Below are 11,534 nucleotides of genomic sequence, written 5' to 3'. Positions count from 1 at the left end.
TTGTGCACCTCTCTTTAAGTGGCTGCTTTCCAGAGAAACCAGGTAAGCAAACATGGGAAGTATGTGTATATTTTTTTCCTGAATAAATAACATAGCCTAGGAGTAGTTTACAAGGAGGTTGGCATAAGCACCCCCCATTTCTAGTCAGAACGGCTGTCTGTCAGTTATGATTCAGTGTCTATAAACATACAGACAGGCTCTTTTTTCTGTTGTGCTTCATGTTATGCTGATCAAGTTCGGATAGCCATTCCAAAGGGAAATAAGCATTGGAGAATGTCAACAACATGGCTAAGGTTTAGGAGGCAAAAGCAGGCAGCGCTCTGTGTGTGTGTGTGTGTGTCCATTTCTCTAACCTACAGGTTTTGAATTACCATATATTGCAAGTGGTGCTTGATTAACCGACCCGGGGTAACTGAAGGTCAATTATATCCCATGGGGTAAAAGAATTCAGGGAGCAAAGAGCAAACAATCTGTTTCGAGAACAAAAATAAGGATACAACCGATATTTAAGCAGATGGAGAAATCAGAGGAGGAAAATTTGCCTAATGCAGTACTTGCATGTCCCTCTGATTCGCAGCATCTGTGCTCTTAGCAGCCGTCTTTTTGCTTCTTGCATTTTCTCTCTGGGAGCCTTCTGGTGCTGCCCGGGAGGCCTGAAGGTCACACTCACCTGAGCTTTCAGTTACCCAAATACATTTTGTATTGAGAGAGTGATTCTGACGTTTACATTTGCTCTTTAATAGATGCCTCTAAGGGCTGTTTCATATGTGATATTTTGATGAGGAATGGTCTCTTTCACCGTGTGTACAAGCACATAGAAACCTGCAGTAGCTTTGAACCATGTGTCCAGATGGCAAAATGTACACTTGTCCAATTTTGGCACCTGGCAGTTTCCCATTTCCGTGGATAGTTTACAATCCAGGGGGATGGGGGAGTCACAGTAAGTTTGAAGTCCTGCTCTTGGCTATGTTCTAGATGAAAATGCAAAATATCCCTCAGTGTAGTAGGGCAAGTTGTTGTGGCTATTTTTCTGTTCCCCGTAACAGTGGTGGTATTTACTAGATCAGACACAGGTTTGTGTTGCCAGCTGCCAAGGAAAGAAAACCCCTTTTAACCTCTCCCAATTGCCGAAATGTTGAGGGTAGAAGCCAGAAATTTGGTCTCTTGCCAAGATTTTTGTAGCAATTTTTGGGGGGAGCAGACGTCAGAGGCAGCAGTGTTTTCATTTGGTGTGCACACTTGACTTGTCACTTCTGCGTGCACACTGAGAGCTAAGCAACACGCTACACCCCAGCACATCAGTCCAGCAGTGGCTGTCTGTAGTGACAAGCGGCACCGGGAGGAGGCTGGGTTTTAGTGAAGATTTGGCAGGGGTGGTGGTGGTGTTCCAAATCCTTCCCACACTGCCACTGCCTTGCTTCAGCTCCTCCTGCCTTACTTGATTTCTCTCTGTGGGGTTCCAAGTATGTGTCTCAACCTCACGACCAGTCGCTGTAGAGGTTGCTCTCGGATGTGCTTTCATCGTGCCGGAATCCAACTGGAGGCTGCTTTTGTTAGTCCCAGGAACAAGCAGAAAGCCTTTGCAGTCGCTTGCTCCACTACCTGACCAAGAAGAGTCTGTTGGGCTCCGGTCACTCCTTCCATCCAGGCAACAGGACTTTAAAAACAAACAAACACCAGCCTCTCATTCAAACCCTTTTTACTGAAATAAAAAGTATATGCTTTTAGTGTGCATAGCTAGACCCGGACAGCCCAGACGAGCCCGATCTCATCAGGTATCAGATCCCGAGCCAGGTTAGCCCTGATTAGCATTTGGATGGGAAGGACCACCAAGGAATACCAGGGTCACGACACAGAGGCAGGCGAGGGCGAACCACCTCTGAGCATCTCTTGCCTTGAAAACCCGCTGGGGTTGCTATAAGTTGGACTTTCCACCACTGTCAGCTGGCCTGTCATTTATTTGTTTACGACAGTCTTTCAGTGCCTCTGAGTTCTACATATACGAGGAGGGGGCGTCTCCATGACCTGTCCCTCCAACTACAATGGAGGGAGAATATCACTAGCTGAGCATCCTTAAGGACCCAACTAGTACCTGGCTCCAGTCCATGTCTTGCCCCGTGTGGTTTCTGGACTACAGAGAGAAGTATATGAAGAGTCAAGTCACATTGGACAGTATTTAACGCTCTAACATGGGGGAGCCACAGCGTGTGAATAAATGGTTTGACTGAAGTACGGCGAAGAAGAAGAAGAAATTGGATTTATACCCCGCCCTTCACTCAGTGTCTCAGAGTGGCTTAAAAACTCCTTTTTCCTTCCCCTCCCCACAACAGACACCCTGTGAGGTAGGTGGGGCTGAGAGAGCTCTTGACAGAAGCTGCTCTTTTTCAAGAACAGCTCTTATCAGAGCTACGGCTTGCCCAAGGTCATCCAGCCAGGTGCAAGTGGAGGAGTGGGGAATCAAACCCGGTTCTCCCAGATTAGAGTCCGCGCACTTAACCACTACACCAAATTGGCTCTCTCAAACCAGCCTTAAAGCTAAGTTTTGTAACTGCTAGCTTGTGGCTTAGGCGTCACTGCTTTAAATGAGGATCTATGAAGATACACAGGAGGGGAGGTGCCACAGTATAGCCCAACCTTGTCAGATCTTGGAAGTTAAACGGGGTCAGTTCTTGGAAAAAAGACCGTCAAAGAAGACTCTGCAGGGGCAGGCAATGGCAAACCACCTATGTTTCTCACTTGCCATGAAAGCCTAGGGTTGCCAGGTCTTGCTGTGGCTACAGTGGGGGACTTTGGGGGGCATTCCAGGGGTGAGCAGGGACATTGTGTGGGGGACGCGTTGGTATTTAGGCAAACTCTATGGGTTTTTTTCCGGTCTCATACCATAGAGTTTGCCCAAATACCAGAGCGTCCCCAGCACAATGACGTCATTTCCGGGTGATGTCATCATGCCAGGGATGTGGCACCGTGACATCCCTGTTTGGGGGTGGGGCTTTCCTGAAAAGCCCTGAAAATCACAGGGTTCCCCAGCGTGGCCAGGGAAATGGTAAGCCTATGAAAGCCCATTGCTGGGGTCGCCATAAGCCAGTGGTGACTTGACAGTAGGGTTGCCAAGTCCATCTTCCACCCCCAGCGGGGGACTTTGGGGGCGTTCCTGGAGGGAGCGGGGCATCCACGACGTGATGACATCACGTTGGGGCCGTCCGCTGCCGCCCCCCGCGCGCGCGTCAGATCTCCAGAAATGGCAGTTTCCTGCACTTAAAGGAGCCGGTGTTTCCCTTTTAAATGCAGGAGCCAGCGTTTCCCCTTTAAGAGCAGCCGCATTTCCCTTTTAAGAGCATGAAGCTGGCATTTCCTTGCACGCCTGATCTCAAGCAGAGATTGGGCTTGGGAGGAAACATGGGTTCCACACACTTAAAGGGAGAGAGAGGGGTTGCTGTGGGTGTTGGGGGCGGGGCTTCCCCCGCCAGCCATCTGGCCAGCAGCGGGTAGAAACTCCCCCCAAAATGGGGGACCCCTGGCAAACCAGGGGGGGAGGTTTGGCAACCCTACTTGACAGCACTTTCCACATACACATTAATATACACACCAGGGCCATCTTGAAAGGGCCTTAAGCACTTTGAAACTCTCTACCAAACGACAGGTCCAAGATTTTTAACTGTAAGGAAGTATTGCAAAGTCTCCCCTCAAGCCTTTTCTGTTATTTGGGAGCGTTATTGCTGCCTGATCGGATTCTTCGGGTGTGCTCAGGTTCCCCACCCCCAGTTTGTTTATTTTTATTGCTTGATTCAACTGGTTGGGCATTGAATGCGGGGCACTGAATAAATAATGATCATAGAGTTTAGGTCCAACCTTTACTCATTTTTACTCATCTCCAGGATTCCCAGTATTTCAGTCTCAGAAAATGCAACCCAGGACCATGAAACTAGTATCTAACTTTTCTTGAGCACTGATGTCTTTTTCTGTGGAAATCTGAAATGCAACGAAGGAAAAAAACCAATCTAAAAGAAGTCTAAACTCCTTTTATATAATAAAATCTGTGAGTCTCTTTTTGTTAGCTTAGACGTATTTTATTGGTATGTGACCCTGGGTTGTTACAGCAAGGCTTTGGTGGAAGACAGAGTTTATGCTTTTCTCAGCTCAGAGAAGATGCTCTGCCTAATGCCGGAGAGAACACTAGGGAATTCCTAAACATCTGGTGGTTGTACCTAAGACAGTGCTCATGTCTACTGTGTTGTGGCCTAGAAGCTGTACCTTTGACCTGGAAATCCTGTCTGCTAATTTCCGTTGTGGGGGTGTAGGTAGGGGAAGGATGGATTACAGTTACTTGAAGAAACTTGGACTCTCTGTGGTCATTAAGAGAAGTCTGAGAGCTCAGCTCTAGTGGACGATAATTCAGAGAGCTCTCTGAAAATGTCTCTTCACAAACCAAGACAGGTTGGCCTGCTTGTTTAGGATTGGTTTGCCCGTTGACTTGGCATAAGGACATATCACTATGCCATGTTTATTCCTTTGGGTCACAGCAGAAAAACGAGCATAGCCGTTTTGTTTATCTCTAGAACATTGTGCATAGTGGTCCTTATACCATACATAATATCTGGTTGTTTTCCTGGATTAGTCCATATTCGCTGCAGTGATGAAATCAAGGCAGAAATATGAACAAGGAGGCAAAAATATTTTCTAAATCCACAAACACACCAACTTTATTGATATAACACATCCTTCCTCTTCCCTAGGCTTTAAAGTAATCTCTAAAGAAGTGTCTGCTATTAAAAAATATTCTAAAAAGGAAAGGACATGAAAGGTTTCATTGCCACAGCATGGTCTTAAGCTTAGCTAATGAATGCAGCCGTGTTTGTATGGAGTATCTGAGCAGTTTATCCCTGTCAGATCTTCTTCTGTCCTTTACTCCACACTTTTTCATATTATGTACAGTAAATCTTACAAGTATCGGGAGTATCGCATATTCCTGACCGTGACCTGAATAGCTATAATGATGAAGTTGACAGGACTGTTACAATTGGGAACCCAGAAGTTACCGCTAAGTTGTAGAGTCCTGTGAGCAAAAAATTCTACTTTGTGAGCTACTGGCATTAAAGTTGTGAGCAAGCGAGTTGGCTGCTGCATAAATTAGTTTGTTCTGGAGCCATCCTTCCTGAGCCAAGACAAAAATGTGTGAGCCAGAGGCTAAAAAACTGAGCTAGCTCACACTAACTCAGCTTAGAGGGAACACTGCCCACAACCATCTCATCTCTCCCTTCTTCACGATTTCCTTTTTCCTTCTGAGAAAGTCCCTCTAGCCTCCCCCCTTTCTCTGCTTTCTCTGCTCCTTCTCATCCACCAGCCAACCTACCTTTCCGCCCACCGAACCTAAAGCTTTCCCTCCTTCATTTCTGCCAGCAGCCTCTGCCAGGAAAACTATGGCCCAGTTGAACGGTGCTGGTCTGCGGGCTGGGCCCAATTGCATGGTGCAGAAGCTGCAAGACCTTTACTCTGCATCCCCTTCCCCACATTATTTCTTCTTTTCCTCCCCCTGAAAACCCCAAACATCCTTACCTTTCCCTCTCTGTTTCTTCTTCCTGGCCCCACAACCAGTGTTCCCTCTAAGCTGAGTTAGCATGAGCTAGCTGACAGTTTTTTAGCCTCCAGCTCACACATTTTTGTCTTAGCTCAGGAAGGATGGCTCCAGAGCAAACTGATTTATGCAGGAGCCAAATTGCTCACTCACAACTTTAATGCCAGTAGCTCACAAAGTAGAATTTTGGCTCACAAGACTCCACAGCTTAGAGGGAACATTGCCCACAACCAACTAACTTTTAATGTCCCCATCTTCAGTTATTTTTTATTATTTATTTACTTTCCTTATACCTTGCCTTTCTGCCCCAAAGCAGCTTGCAACATTTTATCCTCAGAACAACCCTATGAGCAGGAACGGACTGGGAGCGAGAAACACTGAAAAGTCCCCTCCCCCAGCCTGCCCTGGACCCACACCCCAAAATGAAGGAGGGAGAGAGGAAGAGGCAGTCAACTTTAGCCTGCTCCATCCTTCCAAAGGGGGAGGGAGGGAGGGAGGGGGGGGGAGAGCAGCCTGCCTAACCATTTGTCTAGGTGCTGCTTTCCTTGCCCTGCACCAGGCTCAGGTGGGCCAGGTGCCGCTTCTTCATCTCTTAGTTGGACTGGATACCACTTCCCTTGTCTTGCATGGGGCTTGGGGTGGCTGGGTGCCATGGGGCTTCGGCGGGCCAGGTACCACCACTTCACTTAATGTGGGGCTCAGACAGGCCAAACCAGGCGCTGCCTCCCTTTGCCTTGAGAGCCAGTTTGGTGTAGTGGTTAAGTGCGCGGACTCTAATCTGGGAGAACCGGGTTTGATTCCCCACGCCTTCACATGCACCTGGCTGGATGACCTTGGGCAAGTCGTAGTTCTGATAAAAGCTGTCCTTGAAAAAGAGCAGTTTCTGTCAGAGATCTCTCAGCCCCACCTACCACACAGGGTGTCTGTTGTGGGGAGAGGAAGGGAAAGGAGTTTGTCAGCTGCTCTGAGACACCTTTGGGTAGTGAAGGGCGGGGTATAAATCCAATCTCTTCTTCTTCTTCTTCTTCATGTGAGACTTGTATGGGCCAGGTCGGTGCCACCTCCTCTGCTTTGCCTTGTACAGGGCTTGCATGTGCTGAGCACCATCTCCCCCACTGCCTTGCGTGGGGCTCAGGTGGGCTGGGCTCAGCCCTCTTGTCATGGGGCTGGCCTGACCCAGATGTGGAGGAGCCTATTGACCCACTGAAAGGCATCCCAGTATTCTTAATGGCCAATCCAGCCTTGCCTGTGAGGTAAGTTAGGCTGAGAACCAATGCTCCCTCTAAGCTGTGGAGTCTTGTGAGCAAAAATTCTACTTTGTGAATTACTGGCATTAAAGCTGTGAGGAAGCAGTTGGGCTACTGCATACATTAGTTTGCGCTGGAGCCATCCTTCCTGAGCTAAGGCAAAAATGGGTGAGCTGGAGGCTAAAAAACTGTGAGCTAGCTCACACTAACTCGGCTTAGAGGGAACACTGCTGATAATGTGTAACTGACCTAAGGTTACCCAGTGAGTTGCCACAGTAGAATGGGGATTTGAGATCCCAGTCTGAAATGCTAACCTCTACACCACCCTGGCTTTCAAGGGGTGGTTGTTGTTGAACAGTAGCAAGCAACTGGGCCTAAGTGGGTCATGCTAGTCGTATGAAAGCAAGTAGCACAGTGGTTGCTGCCAGGCTTGGTCCCAAAGGCTAAAACAACCCAAGAAAGAGCCCTGTCCCTCTCCCTGCATTGTACTGACAGAAACCAAGCCTGGAATGCTGGATAAATTGTTGTAGTTGCCAAGCAATGGTCACTGAGGGCAACTTTTTTTTAAAGCTACAGGCATTTTTAATCATTTTTAAACTCTCTCTCTTTTGAGATTTTAGATTTTTCTGCAATCCTGTGGCATTTTTCTAGTTTGTGGAAAGATCTGACTTGTCTGTTCATGGCTCCAAATTTAAGTATCCTTAGATTTGTCCACGTTGAGAGTTAGATAATTTGATGTGGGGACCTGTGATGCTTGCAGGGAGGGGTAATCCCCCCCACCATTGCCTCTGGTGTTGGGCCACCATTGCCCCTTCACCATGGCCGTTGCTGCTCTGCAGCTCTCTCAGTGGCAGGTTGGGGGTGCACAATGAGGACTGCTGCGCCTCCCCATCTGACTCCCTGGTTGCTGGCTGGGTTGCAGGTAGGCAGTGAGGATTTATGTGCTCCAAGCCAATTCCCTTGATTGCCAGTTGTGGGTGAGGGGGCTTTCTGGCTTGGTGGGGAGGGAGAGTGAGGACCCCACCCCCCCTGCCTGATTCCATCTTTGCTGGCTCAGTGGGCAGGAGGGCTTGCTGGCTTGGCCGGGGGGAGCAATGAATCCCCTGCCCAAATCCTTCATTAATGGCTTTTGGGGGAGGGGGGCAGAGAGGACTCATGCACCCTCTCACCCCCACCCCCAAATCAATGAGCCTGGTGAGGCTCCAGGCCCCACCACTCACGTTGGAGTCTGTCTGGGACCACTCTGAATCCAGAGCAGCCCCCACTATCTGCCACTGCAATGGCCAGGCCCAGAGCGACTCCCTGGGGTTGGCACCGGCAGACCTACAGGAACAAACACTTTTTTTATTTTGGGGAGAATTTATACTCTTTAATGTATTTTTTTAAAGATGTCAGAGTTTTCTGCAAACCTGGTGGGTCCCCCAAGTTTGTAGAAACATCTGTTAGTGTCGATGTGGCCCCAATCTACAGATTAAGATATCCACGGATCGGGGCCACCCTTGAGAAATAGATATATAGATACTTGGACCAGAAAAAAAACAAGTTCAGATTTCCACTGAGTCATGAAACCCACTTGATAACCTTGATTCAATCCTTCTGGGTCAACCTGACCAACTGCAGAGCTGTTGTGAAGATAATGGTATTGGCCTAGTGCATAATGCCCTGATCTTGTTCCAATATGTTGTATTGTATTGGACTAATATGGTGGAGACAGGAGATGAAAGCTGGTTCCTTTTACCTAAAGAACACGTGACTGTCACTTTTCTTGTGTCTCAATCTTATAGACCCATAGAGAAGCTATGTTAAGCTTCAGGCTTCGGCAGGGATTCGCGCCGAAGACTTTGTGGCCAATCACATTTGAACTGTATGTAAGCGGGAAAGCTTATGATTGGTCTTTATGCGATCAACCTGATAGGTTGAAATATGTATAGTAGGTGTGGCTACATTAGCCCGGAATGTTTAAATACCGAGCAGCTGCAATGACAAGCTGTTCGGGCTATGAGGAGTTGTACCGTGTTGGAGAAGTTGATTGTCGAGCTGAATAAACCTGAGTTTTGCTGAAATCACTCTCTGACTAATTTGTTAAGTGCGGACTTAACATAAAGAAGTATAAGAATCACTGATAACTTAATGGCTGACTATTCTACAGCCTAGTCTGTCTAAAGACAAACGAAAGAGGGAGAGCTTTTATAAAATAAGGCCACCTTCACATGGAATTATACGTGAGAACATTTCTAGACACGGTTTTGAACAAGCTTACCTAATTTAGAATGAAAAACATGTTGCTGATGACTACAACAAGGTGATCACAGGAAAATACAGAGTGATGGAAGAAGGTCTGGAATTCTATTTTCACTTGAAACACAAAGGGAGAGATTAAATTAGATGCCTTGATAAATGTAGTTCTTTGATCTGTGAGTAACTGGGTTCATGTCTATGTCAGGATTTTAAAAACTAAGGTCAGCCAAATGCTTCTGGGAGATGAATAGTTTGCCCTTATTTGATAATCAGATGAATACTGCTTCTGAATATGGAGGGTCTCTTTAGATTTTCATTGGTCCCCAATGAAATTGGTCCCCAATGAAAATGGTCGGGTGCATGTGATTCTGTAACCCCCAAAAACAGTGAATTGAGAAAGGCAGTTACTTCTTTGCAGATCATAAATCTGCACTGGTACTGCAGTATACTGCAGCTTTTTTTTTTCTAAAAAAAACAACCCTCAGTCCAGAATTACAGGTCAATCTTATTGCAAGACCCCATGGTGGATTAGGAAAACTGGCAGTTTCAGACTTCTCTATACAATTATACAGTCTGTACCATCATTCACCTGTATGAGGGAAGGTGCTTGAAGAAGGTGCCAGATATGGTAAAGGTCCTTTTCTAGGTTAGTCCCGCTGCCTTTTGATATGAGGATGCTGACCTTCTTTGTATTGGTGCCACATCTTTGGAGCACCATCTCAAAATGTATCCACTCTCTGTTTAGTGTTCCCTCTAAGCTGTGCGCATGAGCAGCCGCTCATTTACACAGGAAGTCCTGTTCAGTCGCAGTCTGGAGCCACGCAGGGTCTTGCACTGCCCATTACCCATTTCAAGATTACAGCAGTTATATTCTGCTCAGGATGTGAACTGCTCCACTCAGCTGGGTTAAAACAATTAGAGGGAACATCGTACGGTGTCTGCACTGTGATTGTTTAGTCGCTGGGTCCACACATTGCTAGATATTGCAGTACTGTTGCAATCATTCCCCTCCTGAGCCGTCATGTCCACACAGGAAAATCCTGTTACACATTATTACTGTAGCACAATATCCAACAATGTGTGGATTCAGCCGAAAACAGATTGTTTAGATTGGCAACTAAACAATAACAGTTGACTTCAAGTGAATATATTTGGTAATAGTATTTTCATGCATGGTGAGAGACAGTCCAAGAGGTGAATGAACGCTGTGGTTCAATGATAGCACAATATCTGGTGAAGCGTGGGTGCAGTCTTATTTTCTTGTGCATTGGCTTTGTGTTTTGGGGAAAAAAAGAAAAAGTCTTGATTTTGCTCTAGTTTGTTGTGACTAACCACTATTTTGGTGCTTTGTTGCTGTTGGGTTGATTTTATGGTGTTTGGTATGGTTTCTTTTCTTTTTCTTTTGCTCTGAAAGGCAATATAAATATTTTAAATTCGTTAATGAATAGACACTTAACAGGCAGAGAAGTATTATAGCCCAGTTTCATTTCATGCTAAGACAGAGCGAGGTTAGCCACATTTCCTGATAATGCCTTTTTATCTCTATTTGTATACAGCATCCAGGGATTATGGTACACCCTGATCTCTTCAAATCTTGGAAGCTAAGCTAGGTCAGTACTAGGATGGGGGACCAACATGGAAGAATATGCAGAGGAAGTTTACCAACTCTGCTTCTCATTTTTGAAAGACCCTTGCTGGGATTGCCATAAGTCGGGTGCAATTTGACAGCACATTTATTTATTTTGTTTTATCATTCAATTTATATCCCGCTTGAACCCCGAAGGGTCTCTGAGTGGCTTACACACAATCATTTGGTTCCTAACTAAGGCCACAATTATACGGGGGGAGACTTCCTATCAGCACCCGGCAGCAGGGCTTGTTGTTGGAATCTGGCTTCTTCCGGCGGCCTCAGATGACTCAGCGCTCCACTTCCAATGTCCCGGGGCAGATTTCTTCCTGTTCCGTGGACATATATATGCACATATATCGCATCCCACTACACTGAAAGGAAGCAAATATATGATGATGCCAGTTTGGTGTAGTGGTTAAGTGCGCGGAATCTAATCTGGGAGAACCTGGTTTGATTCCCCACTCCTCCACTTGCACCTGGCTGGATGACCCTGGGCAAGCCGTAGCTCTGATAAGAGCTGTCCTTGAAAAAGAGCAGTTTCTGTCAAGAGCTCTCTCAGCCCCACCTACCTCACAGGGTGTCTGTTGTGGGAAGGGGAAGGGAAAGGAGTTTGTAAGCCGCTCTGAGACACCTTTGGGTAGTGAAGGGCGGGGTATAAATCCAATCTCTTCTTCTTTTACCTCACAGGGTGTCTGTTGTGGGGAGGGGAAGGGAAAGGAGTTTGTAAGCCGCTCTGAGACTCCAAGTGAAGGGTGGGGTATAAATCCACTCTCCTCTTCTTCTTCTTCTTCTTCTTCTTCTTCTTCTTCTTCTTCTTCTTCTTCTTCTTCTTCTTCTTCTTCTTCTT

The sequence above is a fragment of the Gekko japonicus genome, unplaced genomic scaffold (assembly GCF_001447785.1).
Source record: "Gekko japonicus isolate JY-2015 unplaced genomic scaffold, Gekko_japonicus_V1.1 scaffold3462, whole genome shotgun sequence".
Lineage (NCBI taxonomy): Eukaryota > Metazoa > Chordata > Lepidosauria > Squamata > Gekkonidae > Gekko > Gekko japonicus.
This window is presented reverse-complemented; position numbering follows the sequence as displayed.